The sequence below is a fragment of the Schistocerca piceifrons genome, chromosome 6, assembly GCF_021461385.2.
Source record: "Schistocerca piceifrons isolate TAMUIC-IGC-003096 chromosome 6, iqSchPice1.1, whole genome shotgun sequence".
Taxonomy (NCBI): domain Eukaryota; kingdom Metazoa; phylum Arthropoda; class Insecta; order Orthoptera; family Acrididae; genus Schistocerca; species Schistocerca piceifrons.
The window spans coordinates 425379439-425402107 of NC_060143.1; positions in this window are offsets into that span (position 1 = coordinate 425379439).

A 22669-nucleotide genomic window follows, 5' to 3' on the forward strand; every position below is an offset into this window, starting at 1 on the left:
TGTTCTGAAGATCTGCACAAAATTTAAATCCTTGCTTTCTACTTCAGCCTCTCGGCCCTCCTTTTGGGCTACGCCAAGAATTTTCCTTATAGCTCTTCGTTCTTCCGTCAGGATATTTCCCAGATTTTGTTTTCTGTTGAGAACTAAAATTTCGTTCACGTACAGAGCTAAATAACTGATCACAGTGTTGTAATGCCTAATCTTTGTGTGTGTTAATGTTCACTTTTGATTGTAGATGTCATGCGTCCTCCCGCAACTTCTCTTGAGTTTTTTTAATCGAACTCTGTGTTTCCATTACTCACCTCGTCTGCTCTATGATCGTTTGTTTCTACGATGGTTTACTTTCCTTCGATTTTTAATGGATTTGTAGTCAGTCTTTTCATCACAATATTTGAGAACTTCTATCTTATTGCCATGATTTCATTGTCCGCTAGTGTCACTAAATCGTCAGCGAAAGCTAAGCTTGAGATATTACTGTCGCCTTTCTTCGTCCAAGCACCAAAGATTTTGATGTTTTAATTCTCTTTCCCATTCCCTAAGGACTTTACGTAAGGTGAGATTGAGGATGAGTGGCGACAGCACATCTCCTTGGCGAAAACCTGTTTTAATTTCAGAGCGTTCTGGTACTTCGCAAGTGAATTTTACTTTAGGCGTTGCCACCGTGAGTGATTGGTCAATGAGGCTTACTGTCTTCGTACCTGTCCTAGGATATCAAATGGAGGCAATCGGTCAATGAAGTCGTGTCTTCTTGAGGTAGATGAAAGGGTAAATGACTGAGGTTTTTGGGGTTGCCTTACACTTCAGTATTGTTTCTAGGCTGAAGGTCTGTTCTGCGCAAGAGCATCCTGGTAGGTAGTTCGCTTGTGTAGCGTTGCTCTTGGGGGGCGAAAAGAAAAAGAATTGTATTTTATATATTTTTTTTAATGTCGAAAAAGTGAATATTATGGTGGGCCACTTGCCAACAGAATCAGGGATTGATTACACTATTATAACAACATATGTTGAGCATTAAATACCTGAATAAGAGCAGCATATTGATATATTTGAGATCGTTTGGTAGAAATTTTATCATTTCTATGCATTTATATAGTCGCGATGAAGTCATACCCGGAACAAAAGGTAAGGCGCTCAATGCCTCATTTGTCTTGAAAGGAAAAAAGAAAAAAAACATAGAGATTTACAAGCACCGCGCAAGAACGGAAAAGATAAAGAATAATAGATTCTGTCGCTGCTATGCGATGGTTCATTTCTTTTACTTTACAATTGTTCGGTAACTTTAGGCCATCAGGCGTGTACTATTGAGCGTATATTAACGTTGACGCTGTTGTGTTCTTTAAAACAAGGATGATGTGACAACTTGAAGGTAAGGGATACCTCTGTAGTTATTTATGGCCGTCCTGTCACCTTTCTTGTGCAGCGGATAGACGAATCCGATTTTTCTGCGTGCCGAATATACATTATCATTTGTGTAATGTCCTCAAGTGTGTCGGCCTCTGTGTGCTTCAATAACTCTGCGATGACACTATCTTTCCCTGATGTTCTTTTGATTTTGAGTCTAAGAATATGTTTGAAAACTTCGTCTTTGGTGGATGGTTGCGATTGTGTGTGTGTGTGTGTGTGTGTGTGTGTGTGTGTGTGTGTGTGTTATTTTCACTACAAAATCTTGATGGTGCTTCCGGATAGTTGCGTTGCTCATAGAGATGAAAATTGCTACCTACAGTTACTGTTATTTGTTAGAACTACTTTACCGTCTTGCTTTCCGAAACATAATTCTGTGGTGTTTATCCACGGATCTTCCCACTGAACGTCCTGTAAGAGTCACGCATGTGAGGTCCCCCACAGCTATTTTAGGAAATATGATATTGTTCTCTCAAGTGTCTCCTATTCGTGTGTCTTTCTAATCTCAAAGAAGTGTTATTAGCTTTGCTGATTTATTCCACTGTTTAATTTCTGGAAGATTCTTTTTCGTTCTTCCAAAATTTCTACACGTGCTTAGTCTCACCAGTGTTACGCGTTCTTCTTCTGCGGGTTAGCTTCCTGGGTTTCTGTATAATCTTGGTTTGGTACGGTTCGTCTTTTATATTAGTCTCTTGAATCCTTTTCGAATCAACTTTTTTAAGATATGTACGCTTTAAGTGTGCTCTTTTGCGCTGAATTTAACTTTTTTGTGTACAAGACAGTGATATAAGTCCATATTTGCATCTCTCACGTATTTCTGTGAATGGTATGTGATAGCACCTTGACGGATTTCATGCTACCAAGCAACTTTATGGGTTACCTTCAGGCCTTTTGCTTTAGAAAACGTTTCCTCAGGGAGATCGACATGATTTTCATACTCTCTTTTTGACACAACGCAATGAATCTGGCCTCATTCCTGTTGATGAATTTTTGTGCTGGAAAACTGCTAACAGATTTTGGGGTGTACATTTTATCTAGCAAGCTGAGCAGTGAAATCGCCTAGTAGGATTCTTATATCGGTTCTTTATTATACATCGTACTAAAACCCTTGTTCAGTAGCTCCGTAACCAATACAATAACGTATTACTTTAATTTTTTTTGGAAATTTTGTACTACTGTACTTAGACTTTACTTAGTATAATGATACGTTTAATTGTGTGTAGTGTTTCATATGAACATTGTTCAGTTCGATAATATTTTTTTTAAATTATTAAAGTAGCTAAAACTATAGAAAAAAGCAGAACTGTAGTTTATGACCCCTGAGCGGTGGAGTGGGGAGGGGGAGGGGGATGTGGAATACATTTCTGCCAAAGGCGGAGGATCACCTTGGCACGGCTCTCCCGCTGAGAAGCTGTGATGAGATGAAGGCGAAGAAAGGTGCTGAGACAGGCTGACAGTGTGCACAGTTCACTGCAGAGGAGCTAAATATTAACTGTTTGAAGTGGTATATCTGCAACTGCATCTACGTCCACATCAATAATCCTCAAGTTACCTACTGGTGTGTAGCAAAGCGTACTTCTGGTGCACATTTGTTTTGCTAAGGTGTGTCGAAAAGCACGACACATATTTCATGTTGATTGTAGTGTCTATGATCTTTGTTAAGAATTTATTCTTCGACGGAGACGAAAAAATTACAGAAAACAGATCTACATGCACTCATCACGTCTGCTTTAAAGGAATACATATAAGTTAGCTTGCATGTCACCAAGAAACAGTGGCTTTATGCAGGAAATTTAAAATTCTTAGTAATTAAGAATCATGTACAGCTTTACTGTTCCACATCAACTGTAATTATAAGACTGTTATTAAAATTTACATGTAACTGAAGTCTCTTCTTCATTTGGGCGTGCCTAACATGTGTGTAGTATAAATGTAGCTTGTGTCCACCTTCAACAGCTGCAGACACAACACAAATGAGCGTTCTTCAAATGGGAAATATATAAATGCAATACAGTTGTTAAAAGTCCTACTAATGATATAGCAGGTGGCAGGAAATATCTCCATGTTTTGACGAGTGGCCCACACTTGGGAGTGATACATCACAGAAAAGAAACCTATGTCAACGCAAAAATGGTCACCCCACTGTCTACTTTCTCCACATTGGGGGAGTGATCAGTGCTACGTAAACATGTCGAAATGCATCAAGGGATGAACACACAGAACGGTAAATCGTGTGCCCCTGGAGAAAGTGTACGAGTACAGTAGGAAGTTTAAAAGAGGCGTAACTTCTGTGGAAGATGCTCTTTACGTAGGCCAAACACATTACGTAGTGACGAAGAAAATATTGCCGCAGTGCAAGAGCTTGTGAAGGACGGAAGACGTATTACTGTATACGATATGACACACAGTTATGGATATTAATGTTCGTTCAAGACATAATATTGTTCATGATGTGCTGCAGTTCAATCAAGTGCCCACAAGATGTGTGCCAGGGTTGAGATATGGTCACATCGCTGCGCAGGGAGACGTTTCGGGTATTTTTCAGGTCGAAACTAACGGTTTTATCGATAGAATATCTACAGGAGATGAAACCTGTGTGCACTATAGCCCACCTGAAATAAAAACATCGAGCTAGGAGTGGTACCACAGACCGAAACTTCCGCAGTCAATTATCGGCATAAAAAGTCATGCCCACTATCTTTTGAGACACAAAAGAATAATTTTGAAGCACAACATGGAAAGATGATTAGTAGAGTCCAGTAACTCGTACACAAATATCCTACGAAACCACGTTCGCTCTTCAATCAGGGGCAAAGAGCAACGAGATCTGAGTGCAGCTGTTTTATTGAAACACGACACATGCTCATCCCCATACCCTGAGTTAAATGGCAGAAACACAGCAGTAAATGAAATCTGACTGTCTCGAATACGCATCTTACTCACCAGTCCTTGCCCGACTGACTTTTACCAGCTCGGACGGCTCAAAGAAGCTTTGGAACGGAAGCAAGCTTTGAAGAGATGGACACCGAAGTGCCCGAGTAATTGCGTTCTCCGTCAAAAGAATATGTCTCATGAAGTACCTGTGCATTTCCGAAATGGTAGTAATGTATGCTTTAAATGTCATGGGGGCTGCGCTGGAAAATGATATAGCAGTACTTTTTCTGTAGTTTCCAGGGCTCTCGGGTGTCCAGCCGGATGCGATCGTTGAAGTCCCACGATATTTCGGCGAATAACCTTTCCGGCATCATCAGGTGGTTCTAATGGAGCGGTCTGCACATTGTCGGTGTTGTTTCCAGGGCTCTCGGGCAGACAGACAATTCCATCAGAGCCACCTGATGATGGCGGAAAGATTATTCGCCAAAATATCGTGGGACTTCAACGATCGCATCCGGATGGACACCCGAGAGCCCGGGAAAGCCTTCGACCACATAGTATTTTTTCTGTTCTTCCCTGTTTGCTTAATAATATATAATTAAAGTTTTCATCTGAACCGCCCTCGTTATGTCCAGGAAAAAAAATCTGGTTCAGATTTGGGCCATTTTAATCGTGTGGCTGAATATGGTGATGATGATGGTGACGATGACGGTGATTAATGGTTTAGCGCGCTAAACGGTGAGATAATCGGCGCCCTTGCTATAAAATAAATACAGACGAGGGTCTTGTACCTAGAGCGGTGCAGACGTGCACTGTTCATTCATAATTACTTGTGTTCGTCTATGTACCTATTCCTTTAAATGGGATGTTGTTGTCAGACGTATAGCTTCAAATTGTTCCTGTTCGTCATACGACGTTTTTTGATTGTGCTGCCAACACAAGAAGGTTATTAAATTCTCGTAGGCAACAGCAAAATACATGGTCCAATCACATCGCCAGCTATCAAAAGCCTGAATAACAAAATTTTGCAGGACGAGACGTGGAGGAAGAAATCCATTGAGGTTGCGGAGGGTATCGACAGGGACCTGGAGCCATGCCGACTCCAGTGCCATGGCCAGCAGCGCTAACTTTCGCGGTTGAGGATCCAGGGTGCGAAGATCGCCATCGAGGTGATCCGACAGATTCTCCACTGATTTTAAATGTTGTGGGAGGGGGCGGGGACGTAAAACGCGATTCATCTGGAAAGGCAGCCTGCAGCCACTCGCCGCACATTCAGTTGAGGAATGGCCTGCAAATTCCAGTCTTAGTTGCCGATTAGCAGCAGTCATCATATGTGTATGAACCAGGCACCTGCTGCGGAGGCCCATACGCAGCAACGTTCGCTGATCGGTGGTTGAGGAGACACTGTTGGTAGCCCCTTGGTTCGCATAGGTAGCCAACTGATCAATAATTGCACGTCTATTCACTCGTACATTTTTTGGGTGTACGTATTCCTGGCAGTGAGCAGCTTCAACGAAGGGTATTCAGCAATTCTGAAGACCATGACAACGATGGACGTCACCCTGGGACTCTATTCGACGTAGTTCGCCAAGCAGTCGGACGACTACCGGATTCAAGCGGCCGCTTGTCACCGGCGTACGAGCGGCTCTGGAGCAGCACAGGATGGCCCAGATCGAGCATAAGGCCCTCTATGACGAAGAGGAAGGACTAGGTTTTGGGCCTGGGATAGCAGATTGAACGTACGTTCCACAATATTGCATTTATATGTAGACAAAACTTCAAACGCGTTTTTCTCGAAATGACTTTTTTTTATCGCGCGGTATGGTAACTTTAAATCAGCTGAACCGATTGGCATGAATCTTTGTTTCCGACGAAGCTAACTAAATTGGCTACGAGTTGTACCACTTTTATTCCGATCCGTCAACTACAAATATTTTTACTTGGCCGACGAAGTCGAAAAATCGAAGAAAAAGCTCTATTTTTTCAAATGGCCGCCATTTTGTTTCTTATGATCCAAATACCTTAAGCGAGATACAACTCCTAAAGAATCTCACATACTTCGCTAACGTTAACTCAGTTTTGATTTCAGACGGCCGGCCGTCTTTAGGTTAGTTAGGATTAAGTATTTCTAAGTTCTAGGGCACTGATGACCTCCGATGTTAAGTCCCATAGTGCTCAGAGCCATTTGAACCAGCCATTTCAGACGAGCCGGCTGACCTGTGGCATACCGCGCGTGGAGGTCTACATCGAAATTTTGTTTCGTTCCGGCGGCACTTCCGCCTTTGCTCTTCGACATTTCCTGTCGAAAAAATTCCAGTTTGTAGAGGAAATATCAATAAACATTGTTACCAAATTTAACATTGATATCTATAACACATCCCGAGAAAAAAATTCTCAAAAACATGCTTCTTTCAAGCCAAAGATAGTAAACCTCCCCTTAAATCGATCCCTTTCCGCACTACAACAGCGACTGCATTGTTTTCCGCGTCCTCCCGATACGCTTTATACATCCTCCACTGCTAGTGCTGTCAGATATCATCTGTGAGTGGGTATTGCACATTGACGTCGGATGTAGGTGGTGATCACATTAATGTGACTGGACCGTGCAGCTCTGATCTGACTATCACTGTATTAGAGCTAATGGCGTTGCCGGTACAGCACTCAACAGATAGATTTGTCAGGGCAGGTTGATCAGCTTTCTTCTCACGATCTGCGGAGGTGTGCCGCATTTGCATAATGGTGACAACGCGCCGTGGATAAAGGCTGTGCCTGCGGCCTGCGTGAGCGCGCCGGCTGCTAGAGCTAATAAAGCCCGCAGCACTGGCCGCGGCCGCCCCTGCTGAATATTCAAACCGGCCACTGGCGGCGGCGTGGCGGGCATCAGTGGACAGTCTGGCCGGCAGCGCCGAACCTGCGAGACCGTGGCCGCCGTGAAACCTGCTAAAGTCCCGTGCGTCCTGCGTGCCACGCAAGCGGGTAGGCTGTACGCAGAGAGGCTGTCGCAAGCGGTCCCACGCTTTACTATTATCCGCCATATTTTTGGAAGTCATTCTGCGCAACTGATTAAAATGAGTAAGTACCACGGCGTGCAGCTAGCGTTCAGCTGAAGAACGGAAATTGGTCACGTGAGGCCCATCGTTCGCTACGTGGTACGATCTTTGTGATGACTGTCAAATTTAAGACAGCGTTCTTAACGGTTCGTTATGTATGACAAGGTAGAATACATATAAGATAGCTGCTCATGTATCAATCGCAACAGTTTAAGTAGTACTCTCAGTTTCCTCCTAACCACACCCTCAGGAAATTCCAGCGTATTCGGAAGAAATGGTCAAAAACTTGTGACAAGAAAGAATATAAATATACATTTCTGTGAGTGGGACATACACGACTGTTATCTAAATAGCCTAGATCGGAATTAAAACTTCCGCTACAGTTGTACAAAACGCACTGAGGTGACAAAAGTCATGAGATAGCGATATCCACATACACAGATTGCGGTAGTATCGCGAACACAAGGTACAAAGAGACATTGCATTGACCGAGCTTCCATTTCTACTCAGGTGATTCCTGTGGAAAGGTTTCTGTCGTCAGTATTGCCGCACGACGGTAATTAATAGACTTTCAGCACGAAATACACTACTGGCCATTAAAATTGCTACACCAAGAAGAAATGCAGATGATAAACAGGTATTCATTGGACAAATATGTTATACTAGAACTGATATGTGAATACATTTTCACAAAATTTGGGTGCATAGATCCTGAGAAATCAGTACCCAGAACAACCACCTCTGGCAATAATAATGGCCTTGATACGCCTGGGCATTGAGACAAACAGAGCTTGGATGGCGTGTACAGGTACAGCTGCCCATGCAGCTTCAACACGATACCACTGTTCGTCAAGAGTAGTGACTGTCGTATTCTGATGAGCCAGTTGCTCGGTCACCATTGACCAGACGTTTTCAACTGGGGAGAGATCTGGAGAATGTGCTGGCCAGGGTTACACGGTTACCATTGACCAGACGTTTTTAATTGGGGAGAGATCTGGAGAATGTCCTGGCCAGGGCAGCAGTCGATCACTTTCTCTATCCAGAAAGGCCCGTACAGGACCTGCAACATGTGGTCGTGCATTATCCTGCTGAAATGTACGGTTTTGCAGGGATCGAATGAAGGTTAGAGCCTCGGGTCGTAACACATCTCAAATGTAAAGTCCACTGTTCAAAGTGCCGTCAATGCAAACAAGAGGTGACCGAGACGGGTAACCAATGCCACCCCATACCATCACCCCGGATGATACGACAGTATGGCGATGACGAATACACGCTTCCAATATGCGTTTACCGCAATATCGCCAAAGACGGCTGCGACCATCATGATGCTGTTAACAGAACCTGGATTCATCCGAAAAAATGACGTTCTGCCATTGGTGCACCCAGGTTCGTCGGTGAGTACACCATCGCAGGCCTTGTCTCTGATGCAGCGTCAAGGGTAACCGCAGCCATGGTCTCCGAGCTGATAGTCTATGCTGCTGCAAACGTCGTCTAACTGTTCGTGCGGATGGTTGTTGTGTTCCAAACGTCCCCATGTGTTGACTTAGCGATCGAGACGTGGCTGCACGATCTATTACAGCCATGCGGATAAGATGACTGTCATATCGACTGCTAGTGATACGACGCCGTTGGGATCCAGCACGGCGTTCCGTATTACTCTCCTGAACCCACCGATTCCATATTCTGCTAACAGTCATTGGATCTCGACCAACGTGAGCATCAGTGTCGCGATACGATAGACCGCAATCGCTATAGGCTACAATCCGACCTTTATCAAAGTCGGAAACGTGATGGTACGCATTTCTCCTCCTTACACGAGGCATCACAACAACGTTTCACCAGGCAACGCCGGTCAAATGCTGTTTGTGTATGAGAAATCGGTTGGAAACTTTCCTCATGTCAGCACGTTGTAGGTGTCGCCACCGGCGCCAACCTCGTGTCAATTCACTGAAATGCTAATCATTTGCATATCACAGCATCTTCTTACTGTCGGTTAAATTTCGCGTTTGTAACACGTCATCTTCGTGGTGTAGCAATTTTAATCGCCAGTAGTGTAGTATTGGCAGTTAGATACATGGCACATCGTTAGAGAATCAATATTCCGAAATCCACAGTATGAAGAGTGTTGCCGAGAATATCAAATTTCAGGCATTACCTCTCACCGGGGGCAACATAGTGGCGGATGGCTTTCACTTAACGACCGAGAGCAGCCTCGTTTACGCAGAGATGTCATTGCCAAAAGGCATGCAACACTGTCTGGAATAACCGCATAAATGAATGTGGGACGCACGATGAACGTATCCGTTAGGACAGTGCTTCGACATTTCGCGTTAAAGGGCTGCGGTAGCAGATGATCGACGCCAGTGACTTTGCTAGCAACACGACATCGACTGCAGCGCCTCTCCTGGGCTCGTGAACATCTCGGTGGACCCTAGACGACTGGAAAATTGAGGCGAGGTTATATGAGTCCAGATTTCAGTTGGTAAGAGCAGATTGTAAGATTCGAGTGTGGTGGAGACTCCACGAAGCCATGGACCCAAGTTGTCAACATGCCACTGTGCAAGTTGGTCGTGGCTCCATAAGGGTGTGGGCTGTGTTTACATGGAACAGGCTGCCTCCTCTGTTCCAGCTGAACCAGCTGACACCATTTGCAGCTATTCATGTACCGATAAAACGATGGAACTTTTATTGGTGATAATGCGCCTTGTTACCGGGGCCACAGTTCTTTGCAGTTGCTTTGAAGAACATTCTGGACATTTAGAGCTGATGATCTGGCCATGCAGATCGCCCCACATTTATGGGACATAATCGAGAGGTCAGTTCGTGAACAAAATCCTGCACCGGCAACACTTCTGCAATTACGGACGGCTATAGAGGCAACATAGGTCGATATCTCTGCAGGGCACATCCTGCGGCTTGTTGAGTCCATGGTACATCGAGATGCTGCACTATGCAGGGCAAAAGGAGGTCCGATACGTTATTACGAGGTATCTCATTACTTTTGTTACCTTAATGTATTTATTAGTCAACTCTGTTTTAGGATCCCAGCCCCATCTTAGGGTGCAACTGGAATAAGTACAAAGTGTGCATGCCCAACCACATCTGATATGATATGATAATACCTTTTCTGGAATGAAGGGTGTGATGCCAGAAACACGAGTAACGAGTCACACCGCAATATTTTGAAAAAATATCATCCATACAATACCGAAGGTATCAAAGGCAGAACCATCCCACAATCAAATGGTTCAAATGGCTCTAAGCACTATGGGACGTAACATCTGAGGTCATGAGCCCCCTAGAACTTAGAACTACTTAAACCTAACTAACCTAAGGACATCACACACATCCATGCCCGAGGCAGGATTCGAACCTGCGACCGTAGCGGCAGCTCAGTTCCGGACTGAAGCGCCTAGAACCGCTCGGCCACAGTGACTGGGAAAGGAAACTAAGGATTGTTAGATGATGATCAGTTTGGCTTTCCGAAAAGTGAAAGCGCAAGACACGCATTTCTGATGTTGCCCTTGATAATGGAAGCTAAACTTCATAAAAATCAAGACACGCTCATTTTTGACCCAGAAGAAGAGTTTGGCTATGTATAAAAAAGGAAGACGTACAAAATTCTTAGGAAAATAGAAACAAGCTCTTACGAAGAAAGGGCTATAATTCTGCCTGCAACCTGGTATGGGAAGTAAACATATTAATAATTTATTAGCTCGCGCCGGAATGGCATTAGGTTCGATAAAAATAAACAAAGCGGAAAAATCAATACTAGTCGATTCTAAGTGAGAGCGAAAATCCACCAGTCACGGATATGAGCCTGCTGTATGTCACGACGTCAATCAGAAACTAAAACAGCAGAGTGCCTTGATCACTACAGGAGATAAGGCGAGTACTTTAGCTATTATATTGAAAAAGCCGAGCCGCGCGGAATTAGCCGATCGGTCTTAGGCGCTGCAGTAATGGACTGTGCGGCTGGTCCCGGCGGAGGTTCGAGTCCTCCCTCGGGCAGGGTCGTGTTTGTTTGTCCTTAGGATAATTTAGGTTAAGTAGTGTGTAAGCTTAGGGACTGATGACCTTAGCAGTTAAGTCCCATAAGATTTCCCACACATTTTTTGAAAAGCCGAAATATTTATCTTGGAAAAAAGCGTTACAGAAATAAATAATAATCCAACAAATAAACTTCAAACAGAAATCAGGAGACTTATAGACAGTAAATGCTTTCTATTCAGTGATAAAATATGATAGCATGAAAATAATGAACCCTAGAATATCGTTCTATGTCTATAGATTAAAATACACAAGAACAATGCTTCTAGACTAATAGTTAACGTTAATGATAAACCTAGCTGTTCACTTGTGGAAAACTCAGTAAACTACTAACAAGGAGATCATTATACCATTCGAAACAAGTACTCTGATAAAATAGTTACGAAATTGTGGAAGCGATTTGACGTAACAGTACTCCTGCTAACACAAAGATTGATTCACTTCACCTAGCAATTATGTACTCTAATATTCATTTAAATGAATCGATAACAGCAATTAAAAATTATCAGCTAAAACACAAGACACTTTCGCTCACATCAGTTACAGAACTTATAAATTTACTGGAAACAGTATTAAAATGTAATTACTTTACTTTTCAAAACACGATGTACCTTCAATAAGATGGACTATGGGATCTTCCTCGGCAGTTACACTGGCAACTTTTTTTGTCAATCATTTGAACAAACTTTTTGTTGATTATGTTCTAGTCTTATTCATAGCTCACAACAATTTGCAAACATCTTTAGTAAAAAGCACCGTAATATTAGTCTTACAGTCAAGTACCAACTGGATAGTATATTAACTTTTTTAGATCTTTTCACTGCAATGAATCAATACGTTTTTGGAATTTTCTGTTAACCAACATCTTACGACGTCATTATTCCTGTCACATTATGTCGTCCTGTTACACAGGAAAAAAAAGCCTGAAATAGATATACTCTTTAAACTGCTGTTACATGATGTCGGCCTAGAAAAGGAACTGAACTGGTTCCGAAATATAGCTCATAACAACTGCCTTCACAGCATGATAGTTGATGAAATCTATAATTTCAGGACATCTAAAAGGAAACAACTGACACAAAACGAGGAAATATTTCAAAACCAGTTTGTATTGATTCCTTTCTATGGATGTGACGCATACAGACACAGCAAAAAAAAAGAAAGAAACAAGTAACGTCGCATGTAATAAATCTGAATCTTCACTGTTTCGTCTTTTAATACGACTCATTAACACAAAGCAAGACTTATACCAAAACGATGATATACACAAAATTTACGGCTGTGATTATGTAGCTGATTACATAGGAGAAACGGGGACGATCTTTAAACGAGATACAGGGAACACATGAAATTAAAAAGAAGAAAAAACATAGCAGATAAATTTACTATCGCATATCACTTCATACAGAAAAACCTCGTAATTGTTAATTCAATTACGAAGGGACACTTAACTGACATAGATGAAGAAATATTACGCCCACCTGAAAAAATCAAAGGAAAAACAGTTGACAAACAACGCATCCTAAAAGACGGATCTCCCTAAATTAATTAAGGTAACAGCTTCTTGGACATCTACCGCTCCGTTATTGACAGCTTCCTTTAAAGATATGATAGTCGAAAAAGTTCGAAACTGAGTCTAGATTTTTATTAAATCTAAAACAATTTACTCATGCAGCATGCAGTCTGAGATTTCGAACACGTTACAATATAACCCCTTTTGAAGCTAAAGCACGCCCATAATTTTAATGTATTGAATGCACAGTTTTATTATCGTGAGGCCCATTTTTCTTATTGAGCAAATAACTTTTTGACGAATTTTCCTTTTTCTATCATTTGACGTTGTTTCTCAGCATTACAATGTGAGTTGTACATTCTTTCTGTACTTATACTGCAAATATGTAAGCTACGTTTTTCACTTCCTGCAGCGTAAAATATTTATATCATCATATTTTACATTAACAACGACAGTTTCAGATACATTTGAAAAAGTAAAGGCTGAAAATTGTAAAGGCAGGAAATGAAACCTGTCTTGGGTTTAATAAAGTTCCTATGTACTCGTAGATATGAACGCCTTCTCATTAATTTAATGATCTTTCACTTACAAGGCACTGTATTTCTACATCTGTACCATCTCTGGACTGTTGTATTGTCGTATCTCATTTGTGAGCTATTTAATGATGAAAATGTTTATTTATAACGAATTATTATTTAAAGCTCATAACTTCTGTAGCGTATTATGATAACAAGTGAAAAATTATATCTTTAGAGAAATGGAGTTCAAGACAGAAAAGTGGCTACATCCAACAAATAAAACTGGAATGTAATCTACTGATTCTTCCGAGGATAAAGATGTATGACTTCGAAACGCATCGTGGAATGAACGATAGTAACTGACACAAATAATAGTTTTAATTTTTCTTCTGTGTCGTTAGCACTCTCCCGAAAACGTGTACATTTGGAAGATTAAAGTGAATGGTACAGTAGCAACTGAAAGTACTGTATCACTTTTTATGTGGTACCAAAGGGACAGAATACCATAGAGAGGCAACATAGCGATAAATGTGAAGCTAACTGAACAACACTCCTCCACGTTTTCGGAACTCAAAAGAAAAGGACATGGTATAAATGGTTCACATGGCTCTGAGCACTATGGGACTCAACTTCTGAGGTCATTAGTCCCCTAGAACATAGAACTAATTAAACCTAACTAACCTAAGGAAATCACACACATCCATGCCCGGTCTCGCGGTTCCAGACTGCAGCGCCTAGAACCGCACGACTAATTCGGCCGGTGGACATAGTATATGATAGTGTGTAAGGAAATTACGAAACCTAGGATAAAATAATCAATTCACGTATTCACGTAAAGTTAAACTCATGTAAGCTGCTGGTGCATAGCACAAATGTACAAAATCACTAACAGACAATATTTTTATAGAGTGTGTACATGGAATAAGACATATTCGTAGTTCTATTGCCTTTGTGCGCAAAAGTGTCCGGCGAAAGATTATATCGTTCTTCTTAACAATACAGTAACTGCATTATCATATTACCCCCCGATACTAGGCAGCGACGTTCAAGTCAAGTGTTTTTCCCTGGACTGAAACGGCATAACATGTGTACCAGTACAGGTTGTGACGCAGTAACGACGACATACAAAAGTTTGGGTATGGATGTGAGTCTTGGACGGACAGAAAAACTGGTTAAGATGACCGCTCGCGTAAAAAGGGAAATCTGGGTTCCAGTCCCACTCCGGTACAAATTTTCATTGGCATTCCCTTGTATAGCTGATCATTGTTCATATTTCCAATTGCGAATACATTTCATGTATCTCACAACGACTGTAATCGCAACATTGCATTCATGCATGTACATCCTAAGGAACACTGTGTCGTTCTTTTAACAATACGGGCACTGCAGTATTGTACAAATCAGACATGGTCTGACGTCTTTGTGGTACACCTGAAAAATTGTGGAACATCTGAAAAACGTTCGTTACAAATTCCCAGACCATAAGAAGGTTGTAGTAGAAAAATGAATGTTCTACTTAGGAAAAGTGTCACGTCGCAAACAGAAATTCCAGACAGTATTCGATAGAACAGCATGGCAGAGGAAGACGAGGATCCCTAAGTCTGGGAGCAAGAAAGTGTATGTCTGAAACTGCTGGTACTGGACCGGAAAATGCAGCTGGAACTTCTGAGACTACTGCAATGAAATTGGCCAAAAATGATTTTCTCTTGGTCACTTGTACGTTACAGGTACTATCTGTTCAAAATTATATGTACAAAGCATTGAGGCTACGGAACAGCGTGAAGAAATTCGAGCTAACTTCATGAGAAGGAAAATTAGTGAGAAACAAGAATATTTTTATTTTCTTGCTGTTATTGGCATGTGTGGAGGTGTTAGAAGAAAAAGATGTGGTGAAGGTGAAAGGAACTGATTTCCGGCGAGGAAGAATGATATTGGAAACTATAGAAATCATCGACACCATGTAAACTAATGTCTTCTAATACATAACGAATGCTGTGGTTTGTTTTTTGCAACAACGTTATTTTAATAAAGCATTTCTAATTTAAGGTGTAGAATGTTTAATAAATCCTGTTTGTAATAACAAAATAGTAGCTGACATTAATTGGTATTAAGCTGAATGAATATAAATGCATTTTTTAAATATAATGCTATTAGATGTGTTCATTGTCGTCCACTTGACAGATAAATTTATGACACTACAGGGCCAGGTTTCTCCAGTAATGATACAGGTCAATGATACAGGCCATTCCGCATTACGCCAGCACAGGTTTGTTGGATGGGATACTCTTGGGCAGAACTGAAAATGGAAATGCTTCCACTTGCGATAGTGAACCTATAATCAGACTTCCAAATGCTAGAAATATGAGACTGGATAACATTCAACGTCTAATAAAATACGTTGTCAATCACAATTCAAACTTGATGGTTAAAGCTACATCTCATTATGACCTGAGCATCCATAATTTATCACCGTTGATTTGTTCCATTCAGTTGGAGAATAAAACTGGTACCAGTGAAAAATTATCTCCCATCTCTCATGCCATTATACAAACACTTGCAGAAATGTAAAGTAAAGAACTTGTTTCTAAGGTAGGTTGCTCGCTTGGATGCAGATGATGAAAGTAAGAAGAGTAAGGACGCGGCTTTGATGTTCTAGAGTTTTAATACGACGAAAAAATATATTATTGACACACTTGTCATAATGTTTGAGTTCCTTTTCGTATGTCACAGACGAAAGGTTTCAAGAGGAGCGAGTGCCAGAAACCAGACAAATATGACTGAAACTGACATTCAGCAAGCTGACAAATATGTTCCTAAGTACATAATCGATTTAGAGTACAAGACTGAAGTTGATGGAAATCTAAGGCTGGACTGGTTACTAATTTTGTGTTCACAAGTGTTTCCAGTAATTATGGTAGCAAACTGTAATGAAATTGTGGAACCCAGTGCAGGATGGGCAACTAAGTCTGTTCTCTTTGGATGTAATGGTCGTCCAAGTGGGTGCCGCCCACTCTGGACTCATCAGCCTTTTATCCTGGCGTAGGGTAATAACCATTAATACCAATTATGAGTTTTATCAATACACCGGAAAAGCAGCTAAAATTGCCAGTTTTTCTTCATGACTAGTTTCACGTCGGGACCCACTTTCAAATCATCCAGGTCGTCAACATGGTATTTCCCAAAACATAAGAACCATGTCAAGATACCATACACGTGTAACAAAGTGCAAACGAACAGTTAGAGAGCGTACAGAGTTCACTGAACGCTCTGTAACTTGACATAGTTCTTGTATCTTGGGAAATACCATTTTGACTACCTCGACAGTTGGAAAGTGGTTACCGCCGCGAAACTCATCGTCAAGAAAATAAAAGTGAAAATCACAACTTTGGCTGTTTTTCCGTTGTACTGGCGAACAGTCATTGCTGTCCTGCAATTACTCCAGCATAGTAAAAATTCGTAGATGAGGTTTACGTTTGAACAAATTTATTCAATAGCATATTGTTTCCAGATTAATTGTAGACTAAGAGTTATGATTTCTCTGAGTGACATCTGCATATACAGATTGTTAACCGACAACTTTTAAGGGGTTGTAGAGGTTGTCTTGAGGATGAAATTGAGGATAGGAATCCGTGTTAAGAAATGTCAACCACCGCCGCTACAGAACGTCTATGTTATATGCGCTGGCGCCTGTCGCTGGGTCATCCCTTCGGCAGTAAATGTTTGTTTGTGCGCTGACGGACCTTAAGAGGAACGCCTCCATATGTTACTTGTTATTTAGTAATCGCGATTGCTTGCCACGATCGCCAGTGGAAAAGACGGAGATAGCTGCTGCGTAGACAGGCCCTGTCTCCTATGAATGCGATGATCAGTTGCCTCGGTGGATGGCGGCTTTGATCATCAGTTTCCATCTGTAGTTCATTTTTCTCCTTGAACCTTCTAAACTCTCCAATGTTTTTCGATATGCAGGACAAAAATAAAATATGATTATAAACTAGTGTCCGAAACCGTCGTCCACCTAGGCAACAGCGCATCGCATTCGTAGGAGATAAAGTCGTTTCCTTCTGCCTGTACGCCAGTAAAGTCATATGGTGACATGTACTACTGCGAATCGGATGCATGTTAACTCATTCGAGTGTCGAATGCACTAAAGATGGCTGTTTGGAGCTCAAATTTGGATGTGCAAGAATAACAAAAAACCAGTGGTATTGCGACTAATTGCTCTGTTCCTAATTAATCTGTAGTCGCTATGCACATCGGTTCCTGATTGAAGCAAATACGGTTTTTGGATTGCGTTTCCAACTTTCGTTGTTTTATAAAGTTTCTGAACCGTGCGCGGCTCGTGTTCATCCCGTTTATTGTTTGTCTCTTACAGTACTGCCGTCTCGTTTCTTTATTCTATTTACTAGCGTCACTAGCTTCCTGCCTTACGTGCCCTTGAGTGGCAGCAGCAGCGCTTATCGATTAGTGCACGGTCGTACCATCTCTGGAGTGACCGGTAATATTTCCGGGTCGTCGTGTGTCTGGAGTTGAGTTGGGAGCTCAGTCGGGGACGCAGCAGCAGTGAGTCGGCGACGGAGCGCCAGTGAGGTGCGGACTGCCACTGCTCGCCGACCGCTGGCAGCACACATGAACTGTCCGACGGAAGGAGATTGGAGCGGGACGACCGTTGGTTCGACGTGCGGTTGGTCGTCTCATCGGGCGACGTGTATTTGGTCTTTTGACCGTTTCTGGGCCTCGTCACTTGGTCATCGTGCCGGACGTGGGTCGGTTCCTTCCTTGCACGGAGATTTCGTGGCCAGTGGGCAAAAGTTACTTCTGCATGGATGGGTGCGAGACATTGTGCCCGGGTCACCGTGCCTCCGAGTTCCGAACGGACATGGAGTTGAGTCGGGTTGGAGCTGCAGTCTGCTTCGGACAGCCAAGACTCGCCCGACCGTTGCCGACACACGTAACTTGAGTGGGAACGACCTGAGTTGGTCATTCGTCTCATCGGACGACGTGTATTTGGTCACCGACTGCTTGTGGAAACTCTCTGTGTGTCGAATTGATTCGTCCTTGTTGTTCCACAGTGATTGCTTTTACGATTGTTCGGGTTCGTGTGCAAGTGTGTTTACGTGGAACTGTGTGTAGCTTCTGTGACTTTCACTAAGCAGGTGAATGCTGTCTGCGTACTGGAGTAGTCAGTCGGTCTGTTGAAACAGAGTAGCGAGTGTGTGGGGTTGAAGGGAATTGATTAGGCTGATGGTTGGTTCCTCAGCCGTCCCTAGGTCGTGTTGCCACCTAAACTGTGGTTAGAGTTTCCTCCCCAGGCCGACCCTTGGAGCACTTATGAGTACCACTGTTTGTTGTTTGACATTGTCATTTAATTTGGTCGCAGGTACTGTGTTAGGCCTTCACCCGTGTATTAATATTGTCTGTTTATGTTTAGTATATGGCCTTCAGCCGAACTTCATGACAAATACTTTAAGATTAGACCTTCAGCCGCGTTCAATTTAAAATTCTTGTTGCTCTGTGTTTAGGCCTTCAGCCGCGTTTATTTTAGAATCTGTGGCTTTAATACGTAAATCCTCGTCTGTAAGGTTTCTCTTTAATGACCTAGAATTCTCTAAACGGCCTTCAGCCGTGTTCTGTCAATGTTTACTTTAAGGTTGTCTTTAATTATTTTTGAGTAATTGTTTGGGTCTTCAGCCGACAAGATACTTCAAGTTTTCTTAAGATGTTTTTCTGTTGTACTGTGTGAAAGCTTACCTTTAAAGCCTCTCTTATACAGACGAAGAATTAATTTTAATTCCCTTATTACGGTCTTTAGCCGAAATTTGTAAATGCTTGGCTTTTAAAGAATTTCCTTAGCTGATCTGAAATATCATTTCGACCTTTAGTCGAGAAGATATTGCAATTTTACTTAAGTAAGGCCTTCAGCCGCTGCTCTAAAGTCTGGTTTTTTAAAAGGAATCATTTAAACTTATTCTGGAGAAGTTACTTGGCCCTCAACCGTGAATTGATCTTTGTTGTTTTAAACAGAAAAATGTGCATTGGTTTGGGGAATAAAGTTGTGTGTGTGTTGTTGTATAACTAACAGTAACTGACCTTGGCCCCTTTCCAGAACATAATGCGCTCTGTCCTGCGAAACCAGATTTCAGTTTCCTTGACGGAGGTACCACTTAGGATGGCAGTGCAAAATAGTCCGTAAACGCGCCCCAGCAGAACCGCATAAACGTGCCTCATGGCCATGGCTGTATTTCGAAACTACAGTTTTATCCTCCAGCCTTTCAAATTATAGAAATTTTTCTTGTAAAGTAGAATAATCTCTTGCAAAAGAACATATATTTACCTATTTTCAGTTCTAAATTGTCTGCTCTCTGGGAACTTCGATAGATGAGTAACAAAACTTGCTCACCTTGCACAAAAAGACAACAATACATTCTTCTCGCTAAGACGTTCATTCAGCTGGTTCCGTGAAGTTTGTGAGAGCCCTCAGTAGGCTACAGTATTAATGACAAACCGCTGAAAACTGTACCTACCATTGAATATCAGAGCTATCTTAAGTGGAAAGACCACATAAAACAAATAGTGGGAAAAGCAGATGCCAGACTCAGATTCAAAAGAAGAATCTTAAGGAAATGTAACACATCCACGAAGGAAGTGGCTTATAAGGCGCTTGTTCGACCGGTTTTTTAGTATTGTTCATCTGTCTGCGATCCCTACCAGATGGGACTGATAGACAGATAGAGACGATAAACAAAGAGCTGCGCGTTTCGTCATGGGATCGTTTAGTTGGAGCGAGAGTGTTACGGAGATTCTCAACGAACTTCATTGGCAGACGGTACAAGACAGGCGTTGTGCATCACGGAGAAATTTGCTATAATATGCTATTTAAATTCCGAGATGGAAGGATCGGCAACATATCACCCCCCCCCCCCCATCCCCCCACCCCCCCCACACACACACATACGTTTCGCGTAGTGACCACGAGGAGAAAATTCGAGAAATTAGAGCCAATAGAGAGATCTACCGACCGAGGCTTACAAAAAGTATCCTCTACCACAAACTATTAGGTGGCTTGCAGAGTATGATGTAGATGTAGATGAACTCGTCTACAGATTGAAAGAAGTACGAGAAGAAGAAAGGAATACTTCAAATTAAGGAATATGCTTATCTTTGTACCACGAATTTGCAGTAAATATATTATATAATTTCGAGCTTAAAATAATATCTTCAACACGTGTCCTTCGGGTATACCAGTATCGGTGTAATATGTGGAGCAGCCAACCTGCAGCACACTCATTTACTTGATTTGTACACGGTGGGCGTACTTGTCCAACGAATAAAAACTAGACAAGATTTCTGTAAGCTACTCTGTGACGAGAATTTAATGCCCTACGTGGGAAGAGGTTTATAACTGAATTTTGAGTAACTTACTTTGATACTCCAGTATTCCGTCCAAAACCGATTACATTTCGTTTAACGACTTTTTCGCTGTTGGGGAAGGAGAGTCAATTAGAGATAAAACGGGCTTAGTTTTTATTACTCCTGAAACTGCGTGATGTGCTTTAACTCTTCCTGTAATTGAGTTTCCGTCCAAAAACTGAGGATGTTCGCATCGAAAGTAATCGCTTATCTGCCGGGTAGTCACGCAATGGAAGTTCCCATTAAATTCTACTGACACGTGAAATCGGTTTTGCATGCAGGTAATCGGGTACGTGGCATCGAATGTAGTGTTAATGTGCTATTCCTGACAGAATTAAATGTGCATGTACCACTGCAGGTCATTACACTAGGACGATGTCATTGTAACAAGGAGACACAGCATAACAGCTTAGGTCTGCCTGGATTTGAACATCACCAGTGCATGTTTAACTAACTCCCTTAACCCACAAATTACGTTTCAAACCAGATATGTATGTATGTCACCGTAACTATCCAAAACTGGTTCTACAAAATTTACGATCTGAAGAATTGAGGCACATCTTTCGATCAAGATTGTATTATAATTTGGTTCCTTCCGGGGTATACTGACGACATGGCCCAGTTTTAGCAATCATATACAGCCGCTTGTTTGACGAAGATCCGCACCTAAATACTGGAAAGTCGCACAGGTCACACTAATAAAAAAGAAACAAAACAGAAGTATTCTGCTAAATTATAGACCCAAATCACTGATATCGATTTTTAGTAGGAATTTGGAACATATACTGTTTTTCAGCATCATGAAATACATCGAAGAAAACGATCTACTGATACGGAATCAGCACGGTAAACAGTGTTACTCGCACGAAATACTTACGGTTATCAACAGCTGATGTCAAGTTGACTTTGAAGGCTTTTTACTCTGTTCCTTAAAATCAGTTTCAGATCTAATCGAGTGCCTATGAAGCAGTGCATCAGTTATATGAATGAAGTCACGATTTCCTGCCACAATGGTCACCGTTTTGTAATGAGTGACGGGAAGTTATTTAATGAAACCGATGTGATATCCGTGGTTGGCCAAGGAAGTGTTATAAGCCCTCTGCTGTTCTTAGTCAATGTCAACAATTTAGGAGACATTCTGAGCAGGCGTCTTTAATTATTTACTGTTTTTATCGTCTAACAAAGTCAACAGAAGATCAAAAGGAACCACAGAATTCTTTAGAGAAGGTATCTGCATGGTGTGAAAAACGACAGTTGGCCCTAAACAATAAAAATTGTGGGTACTAAAAAATTTAAAAAATTTCCTTTTATTTTCTGGTGAACGATAAATCACTTAGATTCAAAGGTTGTTTGTTGAACTTAGTACCTTCGGATTATCTTTACAAACAACTTAAATTGGAACTAAAACATAGAAAACATTGTGGGGAAGGCGAACCAAAGACTGCGTTTGACTGGCAGAGCTCTTAGAAAATACAACAAATCTACTAAATAGAATACCTACACTACGCTCGTCCTTTTTTTTCTAAAGTCGTCCATGATCTTTAGGAGAACAACTGCACGGTGTGGCATCCTTACGAGATAGAATTTAGGTAGGAGATCGCAAAAGTTCAATGAGGAGCAGCTCGTTTTACATTATTGCAAAATAGGGGATGTAATAAGCCAGTTTGAGCGGGCATCATTGCAACAAAGGTGTTTGTCGTTGCGTCAAGATTCTTTCACGAAATTTCTAGTAAGAACTTTCTCCTCTAGATGCCATTGTTTTTACTTCTGTCTAAATAGGGAGAAATGACAGTTGCAATAAAATAAGAGAAATCAGCCCACAGGGAAAGATTTAGGTGTCCATTCTTCCAACATGCCAT